At 42.3% G+C, this 11,189-nt stretch overlaps 1 pseudogene; it reads left to right on the top strand.

Moving 5' to 3' along the window:
• Positions 1–3,395: 3,395 nt before the first annotated feature.
• LOC116567449 overlaps positions 3,396–11,189 on the top strand; it is a 276,013-nt pseudogene continuing 268,219 nt past the window's right edge.

Here is an 11,189-nt window from a genome sequence, read left to right as displayed (position 1 = left end):
CATACCCTGAAACTCAATAAGTGGTTTTGATATTTTCCCAAAAAATCAACCATATGATTTGCAAGCTCAAAGGAGGCAATGCATCATTTCTTGGGATATGAAAATGAATTTATTAATCTTCATCTCAACCTCAAGAGAACATAAATGGAAGGCACAGTATAGAAGCATGTTTTTCTCTGACAAAGGACTTTCTCCAAAATTGGATATCATCTAGTCTGAGAAGATCATCAAAAGAATAAAAGAAATGGCCAAAAGACTCGAAATGAAACTACACAAAACAAGACATATCATTGGTTCTAATACTAGCCCAGGAAGAGACACAACTCTTTAGTTGGGATGGAAAGAAATCAGTATACAATGAGATACCATAGCATAGGAAAACCCAATGGGATACCTGCTACATTGGTTTCTTTTTTTCTTTTCTTTTCTTTTTCTTTTTTTCTTTTTTTTAAAGCAGGACCCAACATGGGGTTCTAGTCCTGAAATCAAGACCTGAACTGGGATTAAGACTTGTGTGCTGATGTCTGAGCCAAACAGGTGCCTCCACAAAAGGTTTCGAATGCTTGCTCCTCTCTTCACTACAGCTGTGACCTATGACCTGTGACAAAGATCTTAGGAAGCTTGGTCATCTTTGTGAGTAATTTTTTTTCTCATCAGGAAACGATACCATCTGAGTTACAAGATAGTTCCTAATATTAAGTATATTCACCTGATACTGTACAGGAACTATACTTTTTGCATAGAAGATAGTTGACCTGGAATTCTCCTTTACACGTCTTCAAAAGCACAGACAGACCACTGGCAAAGAACAGACCGGCTGTTTTGAAATAAATATCCTTTCCCCTTTTCCAGAAAGAAATCATGTACACATTAAATAAAAAAAAAAAAATGGAGAGGAATCAACTTGCATGGAACAACGTTCCCAAAACCCTGAAGCAGGTCTACTTTCCATTCCAGTAGACCCGAGATGAAAGTCTTGACGAGGTCCAATCCTGGCAGTCTTCTCCGTGTGGAGGCCACTGAGAAAGTCCACTCTGGCCCTACACGATCTGGACTAGCACACAAGTGTTCCTCAGAAAGATCAACAACAACTCAGCTCGAAATGGCCTGAGCAATTTGTGCAAATGTGCTTGAGTTTAAGACCAGCTCCACTGCAGAACCAGGATTCACCCCTGAATCTAAGCCAGGATGTTCACAGATACCATTTCCAAAATCTCTGTTACAGGTCATGGCATGTTCCACAGGTGGGAAAACAGGCACATGACTATCAATTGAGAGAAATATCATTCAGCACTCAAGAGGCATTACTAAATAATATCCAGCAACTACTAAAATGCAGGCAAGTTCTCTTTCAAAAGCCATGTTTTGAGGAACACAGTGTTCTACATCTTCATGATTTGGGGTTGGGAGGTGGTTGCAAAACCGCACCAGCAACCCAAGAATAAAAGATAAACTATAATTCATCGTCTTTAAAGCTTTTTGTTTCAAGGGTCACTATCGAGGAAGTGAAGTGAAAAGACAATCCACAGAATGGGAGAAATATTTTTAATCGTATATATCTGATGAGGTCTGCTATCTACAATGCATGTAAAGAACCCTCCTATAACTAAACAGTTGGTAGAAAGACAGCCAATATAGGAATGGGGAACTGAGCCTGAGTAGACTTTCTCGAAAAGACAAAACCATTGCAACAATGAACACATGAAAAGATGCTCAATTTCATTAGTCCCTAGGAAAATACAAATCTAAAGCACAGTGAGATCCCACGTCACCCCCACTACCATGACTTCAAGCAAAGAGACAATACATGTGTCGGGAAGCTTGTAGAGAATTGGAATTCTTACATATTCCTGGTGGGAATGTAAAAGGGTGTCCCTGTTCTGCTTTGGAAATGAGGCTGGCAGTTCCTCAAAAAGTTAAACACAGGGTTCCATATGACGCAGCAATCCCACTCTTAGGTAAATAGCTAAGGAAATGGCAATGAAATGTGCACCTAATGGGAAAACAAGTCTACCTAACACAGACTTGCAGTAAGAAGAATACTGACAGACTTTGGACAGGAAACTGTTTTCTTCCCTTTCTTTTCTTCCTTTTGTATGACTTTATCTATTTATGTATTGGAGGGGGGTGGAGCGAGCCAGAGAGAGTGAGAGAGAGCACGAGAGGGGAGAAGGCCAGAGGGAGAAGTGGACTCCCCATGGAGCTGGGAGCCTGATGCCATACTTGGTCTTGGGCCTCTGGGATCACTGCCAGAGCCAAAGGCAGTCGCTTAACCAGATGAGCCCCCAGGGGCCCCAGAAACGGTTTGCAAGATTCATTGCATACACTAAGTCTGGGTTCTGTTTTCTGTTTTCCTGGGGGCTTTTTTTTTCATCTGTCTGGGGTTCTTTCGTCTTTGTTTTCTGCTTTTTGTTTAGTTTTTGTTGTAAAGAAAGCTTTATTTACTACATACATGCTAAGAAAGTATTGTAAATGGAGGAAGGTCTGAATACTTTGAAAACCTTTTCAAATACAAAGCAACTAAAGATGGCTAAACTCCTAGCATGTTTCTCTTGTGTTTCAATGGCTAGAGGAAAAACCTAGAGAAGACCTGGAGAAGAACATCCAGATAGGCTTTGTCTTTAGACATTTCCCTCACTAGAAAAGCCTTAAGATCTGTTGAACTGCTGTTGAGAAAGATGAGTTCATGAGAGCCCTGAAGAACACCTGTTGGAAAGTGCAACTGAGTGGTTCCTTTGGTTGAGCATCTGACTCTTGGTTTAGGATCGGGTCATGGTCTCATGGGTTGTGACACTGAGCCCCTTATCACACACTTTCCCTCCACCCATGCCCCCATTCTCTCTCTCCAAGAAAGAAAGGGAAAGAAAAAAAGAAAAAGAACAAAGAGAACTTCGTGGGATGCTATTTCTGCCTGACGTTATTCTACACACATAAGAGAACTAACAATGAGCACTATGCTGAGACACTGTTTTAGAAAGAGAGGGGAACTGTGGTATCAGCACAAGGGTAGACAACGACTGACAGTGGCCACTGAGGGGTGGGCACCATCAGCGTTCACCTTCATGGGAGACCAGGCAGCCTTGTGTATCAGCATGGCCCCTCGGCAACTGGAAGGCAGGGGCTCCCCAGGTTCCACTGACACCCTGGACATTCTATTCAGTTAGTACTGGTGAAGACCAGTAGCTGGCTTTCTCGGTGCTCCTCGGTCACTCCGGTTGGAGTTGGAGATATGAGCTGTGCCTTTGGCTCCCACCTCTGGCATCTTGAACCTTGGTTGTCTCTCAAGTGCTGTGGGCTGTTGCTCTAATTGTTCCCAACAGTAAGTAAAGGATTCCTGTAACCTCACCCCTCAGTCCTGATTAAACCAACTTGATGTCACTGGTTTTTATCCCACCATGGGTTTGGGTTTCTTCTTCTCGGTCCCCTGCTCTACCTCATCTGCCACGGGTCGCTATGGCAGCCCATCCTGGCCCTCTGTCCGAGGCAGGGGCAGAAAGCAGCCTCCAGGAAGTCAACCAGCATCTTCGGTCGCAGGTGGAAAAAACCAGCCAGGATTTCGTAGACCTCAAGGAAAAATTCCTTGTATCCAAAGCGACGGCCTACTTCCTGGCCAACCAACTGCAGAAATACAGTAAGTCCTGCAAAGACTTGGTCCCCAAAGCCATAGCTCTGTGTTCTCCTTCTGAGAAATGCAAAGCCTCTCCAGATGCTCTCTCCCCCATTTTCAATGACAACACAAATTTCATTCTGACCACAGTCCATGAAAGGTAGAAGTGAGAATTTGAATCTCCATTTGCTGAGGATGGGAAAACCAAAGACAAGTATGTTAGCATCCTCCCCAGGTTAGCAGTGACCTATAGGGTGGCTTAGAGTTTCCATCCCAGTTCTTGACTCCTGGTGCAGACCCAGAGATGACTGGTCTTGTGAGGACCTTTTCTGTCCTGTAGCAGTCCTTCATCTCAGTTGCCATAGGACTAAGGAACTCCATCAGGTCTCGGTTCTCCATGACCCACTGGGAAAGCACCGAGCTGGCTGCATTGCGGAAATATGCTGATGGTCAAGGCGGCACTGGGGTCATGGGGAGGAGGGAGGACTACAGCAGGTGACACTACGTGCTTTCAAGGAGATGGATGTGGGGACTGCCTTCCCCGAAATCCATGAGGGATGCCATCCACACAGGGATTCCCCAGGTGAGAGGGAACCTGGGCTCATGCTTTTCCCTTCCAGCCCACGGAGGCCATATGGAGCCCAGTGGTAAGGTTGGCAGCATTTGGGGGTACATAAGAAAATCTGTGCGACCTCCTTTCTCTATGCGAACTGGAGAACCTTCAGTGACTCGGCAAAGTCAGCAGGCACAGGCCGAGGTCACCAGACGCTTAGCAAGTGAGAATGAGGGTGAGAGGGGGACACCAGCCCCAGACACTGCCCAAGCCACTGGGTGTGCTAGGCCCTCTCCCACAGGCAGCCTGAATTGGGGAGCTCAGCTGCCTATTCATGAGGAGGGGTCTTCAGAGACAGAAGGAACCCTGAGATCAGGGCACATGCACAACCCAATGACAGGGTGGAACCCTACAATGCTGAGGCTGAATTTTTGACATTTGCTCACACTTTGAATTCCATACAGCTAGGGAAGGTAGAATTAAAAACAACTGAGGTGGCAAAAAGAAAGAATTGAAACCTGCTCTTTAGGAAAGTGAAGAGATGATGACCTTTCATGGAAGGACAAGCCAAGTTTTGTCTACAACTTTCCTGCGAATCATCACCTAACTGAGGGAAGCCAGTTGTGAAGATGATGAAAACAGTTACCACCCAAGGGCTTGGGGTGGAGGTAACACAGCAGAGGGATGAAGAGCATGGGCTCTGGGTCAGTCCACCTGGACTCAAATCCCTGCTGCCTAATCTTCCTGAGCCTCAGTTTCCCTCTCTGTTAGACTACTACCGTCCTACGGTCTACTTCTCTCAGTCACAATGAATACTGTGGAAATTCTCGTACAACTCTCATAGCAAAGCCTGGAAGCATGTAAACTCTGTTCATAATTCTACTGCTTCTACTTCCATAAACTTGATTAGGATTTGGCCATGTTAATTTCAGGTCTTTCTGGGTTCCTGCCTTCTAGTGTACACTGGTGTATCAGGCTGACGTTTTACCGTTGAGACACTTGTGCAGTACAGAAATCCCAGCTCAGGGGACCCCCATTGGTTCTGGCATCCTGGGGGCTTTACTTAAGGTCCCTCCTTAGTGTTCAATGAAGAGGCAACAAGGCTTGCTAGCGTGGCCAAGATTGCGGTTGGTGTCGGGGGATACGAATTCTGACTCTGCCAAATACCAGTTAATCGTGGAGTGGAGCTCCTCTCTATATCTTGGGACTGCTCTTTCCTGGCCTCAAAAATGGGGAGTGATCCAGTGTCTAGTAGTTGGGACACTCCGCAATTAGGCATGGAGTTCCGAGCACACAGCCTTGTTGCCGGGTTGCATTTGTCCTGGGGTGGAGCCTGCCTCCTCCCTTGAAAGCAGTGGGCATAGCAGCATGTCCAGCTTTCCACTGAGGCAGGCATCTCTGTTTCTCAGTGTGAAAAGTCGAGCGATCTCATCAAATCCGTGCTGGGGGAGAAGGTGCTATGTGAGACGGGCAAGCAGGCAGACATGTTCCCTGAAAAGCTCAGGTAAGGAGGGCCCTGTGTGGGAGGCTGGAAGGACAAGGTGGGCCCTTCTGACTGTTGGGAGCTACAAGTCTCTGCCAGGAAAAAGGCAGAAACCATCATGGTAGGCACATTATACAAACATATCTAAGACATTTTAGACCACAGTGATTGGTAAACGATGGACTCCAGGGACTCAGAGCCTCATTCTCTCTCTCTTTTAAAAGGATTCAATACGAGGGGTTGGAAGGGGGGGCGGGGGGGTGGTAGGCTGGGGTACCATGTGGTGGGTATTACAGAGGACACGCATTGCATGGAGCACTGGGTGTGGTGAAAAAACAGTGAATACTGTTATGCTAAAAAATAAATAAAAATTAAAAATTAAAAAAAGAGAATATCTTCCAATCCAAGAGCATGGAATTGTCTTCCATCTTTTTGTGTCTTCTTTAGTTTCTTTCATGAGTGTTCTGTAGTTCCTCGAGTACAGATCCTTTACCTCTTTGGTTAGGTTTATTCCCAGGTATCTTACGGTTCCTGGTGCTATAGTAAATGGAATTGATTCTCTAATTTCCCTTTCTGTATTTTCATTGTTAGTGTATAAGAAAGCCACTGATTTCTGCACATTGACTTTGTACCCTGCCACGTTGCTGAATTGCTGTATGAGTTCTAGTAGTTTGGGGGTGGAGTCTTTTGGGTTTTCTATATAAAGAATCATGTCATCTGCAAAGAGAGAGAGTTTGACTTCTTAATTTCCAATTTCAATACCTTTTATTTCTCCTTGTTGTCTGATTGCTGTTGCTAGGACTTCTAATACTATGTTGAACAATTGTGGTGAGAGTGGGCATCCTTGTTGTGTTCCTGATCTCAACAGGAAGGCTGCAAGCTTTTTCCCATTGAGGATGGTATTTGCTGTGGGTCTTTCATAGATAGATTTGATGATGTTCAGGAATGTTCCCTCTATCCCTATACTTTGAAGCGTTTTAATCAGGAACAGATGCTGGATTTTGTCAAATGCTTTTTCTGCATCAATTGAGAGGACCATGTGGTTCTTCTCTCTTCTCTTATTAATTTGTTCTATCACATTGATTTGCAAATGTTGAACCATCCTTGTAGCCCAGGGATGAATCCCACCTGGTCATGGTGGATAATCTTTTTAATGTGCTGTTGGATCCTGTTTGCTAGGATCTTGTTGAGAATCTTAGCATCCATATTCATCAGCGATATTGGTCTGAAATTCTCCTTTTTGGTAGGGTCTTTGCCTGGTTTGGGGATCAGGGTGATGCTGGCTTCATAGAAAGAGTCTGGAAATTTTCCTTCTGCTTCAATTTTTTGAAACAGCCTCAGGAGAACAGGTGTTATTTCTTCTTTGAAAGTTTGGTAGTATTCCCCGGGAAATCCATCAGGTCCTGGGCTCTTGTTTTTGGGAGGTTTTTGATCACTGCTTCAATCTTGTTACTAGATATCGGTCTATTCAGGTTGTCGATTTCTTCTTGGTTCAACTTTGGGAGTTTATAGTTTTCCAGGAATGTATCCATTTCATCTAGGTTGCTAAGCTTACTGGCATATAACTGTTGATAATAACTTCTGATGATTGTTTCTACTTCCTTGTTGTTCGTTGTGACCTCTCCCTTTTCATTCATAATTTTATGAATTTGGGCTTTCTCTCTTTTTTTTTTTTTTTTGGATTAGTGTCACCAAAGGTTTATAAATCTTACTGATTCTTTCAAAAAACCAGCTTCTAGTTTCATTGATACGTTCTACTGTATCTCTGGTTTCTACCTCATCGATCTCAGCTCTAATCTTGATTATTTCCCTTCTTATGTGTAAAGTTGGTTTGATTTGTTGTTGATTCTCCAGTTCTTTAAGGTGTAGAGGCAGCTGCTGTGTGCTGTATTATTCAATTTTTTTGAGGAGGAGGAGAAAGAAAGAAGTCGAGAAGTTATAGTGGAACAAGTTCTTCATGAAAATTTTCCCAATATCAGGAATGGAACCAGCTTTCATGTACTAGAGGCTGAATGGTCTCCACCCACGATTATAGATTCCAGAAAAACATCAAGACACCTGATAGTCAAATTGAGGAATCATAATTGTAGGTATAATCTCTTGAAAGCTGCTAGGACAAAAAGGCTCCTTACTTACAGATGAAAGCCCATCAGAATAACGTCACACTTGTCCACAGAGACCTGGCAAGCCAGAATGGGCTGGCAAGATATATTCAGGGCACTAAATGAGAAGAACATGCAGCAAAGAATACTTTATCCAGCAAGACTGACATTCAAAATGGATGGAGAGATAAAGAGTTTCCAAGACCGGCAAAGCTTAAAAGACTATGCAACCACCAAGCCAACACTTCAGGAAATTTTAAGGGGGGTTATATAAAAGAGAAAAAATACCAAGAATAGCATTTAACAGAAATATAGAGACAATCTACAGAAAGAAAGACTTCAAAGGTAACACAATGTCAATAAAAATGTGTCTATCAATAATCACTCTCAATGTGAATGGCATAAATGCACCCATAAAATGGCACAGGGTTGAAGATTGGATAAAACGACAGGACCCATCCATATGTTGTCTACAAGAGACCCATTTTGAACCTAAAGATACACCCAGACTGAAAGTGAAGGGATGGAGAAGCATCTTTCATGCCAATGGGCCTCATAAGAAGGCTGGGGTAGTGATTCTCATATCAGATAAATTAGATTTTAAACTAAAGTCTGTAGTCAGAGATACAGAAGGACACTATATAATCCTTAAAGGGGCTATCCACCAAGATGATCTAACAATTGTAAATATCTATGTCCCCAATACAGGAGCAGTCTATTACATAAGAAAACTGTTAATCAAGATAATGAGTCATATTGATATGAATACATTAATAGTAGGAGATCTTAACACGCCTCTCTCAGAAATAGATCATCGAAGCAGAAAATCAATAAAGAAACAAGAGCAATGAATGGCACATTGGACCAGATGGACCTCATAGATATATACAGAACATTTCACCCTAAAACAACAGAATACTCATTCTTCTCAAGTGCACATGGAACCTTCTCAAGAATAGACCACATACTGGGTAACAACTCAGGACTCAACCGATACCAAAAGACTGAGATTATTCCCTGCATATTCTCAGATCAAAATGCTTTGAAACTGGAGCTCAATCACAAGGAAAAGTTCGGAAGGAACTCAAACACCTGGAAGCTAAAGACCACCTTGCTTAAGAATGCTTGGATCAACCAGGAGATCAAAGAAGAGCTGAAACAATTCATGGAAATCAATGAGAATGAAGACACTTCGGTCCAAAACCTATGGGATACAGAAAAGGCGGTCCTAAGGGGGAAATACATAGCCATCCAAGCCTCCCTCAAAAGATTTGAAAAATCCGCAACACACCAGCTGTCTCTATACCTCAAAGAACTGGAGAATCAACAACAAATCAAACCAACTTTACACATAAGAAGGGAAATAATCAAGATTAGAGCTGAGATCGATGAGGTAGAAACCAGAGATACAGTAGAACGTATCAATGAAACTAGAAGCTGGTTTTTTTGAAAGAATCAGTAAGATTTATAAACCTTTGGTGACACTAATCCAAAAAAAAAAAAAAAGAGAGAAAGCCCAAATTCATAAAATTATGAATGAAAAGGGAGAGGTCACAACGAACAACAAGGAAGTAGAAACAATCATCAGAAGTTATTATCAACAGTTATATGCCAGTAAGCTTAGCAACCTAGATGAAATGGATACATTCCTGGAAAACTATAAACTCCCAAAGTTGAACCAAGAAGAAATCGACAACCTGAATAGACCGATATCTAGTAACAAGATTGAAGCAGTGATCAAAAACCTCCCAAAAACAAGAGCCCAGGACCTGATGGATTTCCCGGGGAATACTACCAAACTTTCAAAGAAGAAATAACACCTGTTCTCCTGAGGCTGTTTCAAAAAATTGAAGCAGAAGGAAAATTTCCAGACTCTTTCTATGAAGCCAGCATCACCCTGATCCCCAAACCAGGCAAAGACCCTACCAAAAAGGAGAATTTCAGACCAATATCGCTGATGAATATGGATGCTAAGATTCTCAACAAGATCCTAGCAAACAGGATCCAACAGCACATTAAAAAGATTATCCACCATGACCAGGTGGGATTCATCCCTGGGCTACAAGGATGGTTCAACATTTGCAAATCAATGTGATAGAACAAATTAATAAGAGAAGAGAGAAGAACCACATGGTCCTCTCAATTGATGCAGAAAAAGCATTTGACAAAATCCAGCATCTGTTCCTGATTAAAACGCTTCAAAGTATAGGGATAGAGGGAACATTCCTGAACATCATCAAATCTATCTATGAAAGACCCACAGCAAATACCATCCTCAATGGGAAAAAGCTTGCAGCCTTCCTGTTGAGATCAGGAACACAACAAGGATGCCCACTCTCACCACAATTGTTCAACATAGTATTAGAAGTCCTAGCAACAGCAATCAGACAACAAGGAGAAATAAAAGGTATTGAAATTGGAAATTAAGAAGTCAAACTCTCTCTCTTTGCAGATGACATGATTCTTTATATAGAAAACCCAAAAGACTCCACCCCCAAACTACTAGAACTCATACAGCAATTCAGCAACGTGGCAGGGTACAAAGTCAATGTGCAGAAATCAGTGGCTTTCTTATACACTAACAATGAAAATACAGAAAGGGAAATTAGAGAATCAGTTCCATTTACTATAGCACCAGGAACCATAAGATACCTGGGAATAAACCTAACCAAAGAGGTAAAGGATCTGTACTCGAGGAACTACAGAACACTCCTGAAAGAAACTGAAGAAGAAACAAAAAGATTGAAGACCATTCCATGCTCTTGGATTGGAAGAATAAACATTGTTAAAATGTCTATACTACCTAGAGCAATCTATACGTTTAATGCTATTCTGATCATAATTCCACTGGTATACTTCAAAGAGCTGGAGCAAATAATCCTAAAATTTGTATGGAATCAGAAGAGACCCCAAATCACTAAGGAAATGCTGAAAAACAAAAATAAAACAGGGGGCATCACGTTACCTGATTTCAAGCTTTACTACAAAGCTGTGATCACCAAGACAGCATGGTACTGGCATAAAAACAGACACATAGACCAGTGGAACAGAGTAGAGAGCCCAGATATGGACCCTCAACATTATGGTCAAATAATTTTGACAAAACAGGAAAGAATATACAGTGGAAAAAAGACAGTCTCTTCAATAAGTGGTGCTGGAAAAACTGGGCAGCTATATGTAGAAGAATGAAACTAGCCCATTCTTTTACATCGTACACAAAGATAAACTCAAAATGGATAAAAAAAAAACCTCAATGTGAGACAGGAATCCATCAGAATCCTATACGAGAACATAGGCAGTAATCTCTTCGATATCAGCCACAGCAACTTCTTTCAAGATATGTCTCCAAAGGCAAAGGAAACAAAAGCGAAGATGAACTTTCAGGACTTCATCAAAATCAAAAGCTTCTGCACAGCAAAGGAAACAATCAAGAAAACAAAGAGC

Source organism: Mustela erminea, chromosome 10 (assembly GCF_009829155.1).
Source record: "Mustela erminea isolate mMusErm1 chromosome 10, mMusErm1.Pri, whole genome shotgun sequence".
Taxonomy (NCBI): Eukaryota; Metazoa; Chordata; class Mammalia; order Carnivora; family Mustelidae; genus Mustela; species Mustela erminea.
The sequence above is the reverse complement of the archived record's forward strand: the minus strand, read 5'-3'. Positions and strand labels throughout refer to the sequence as shown.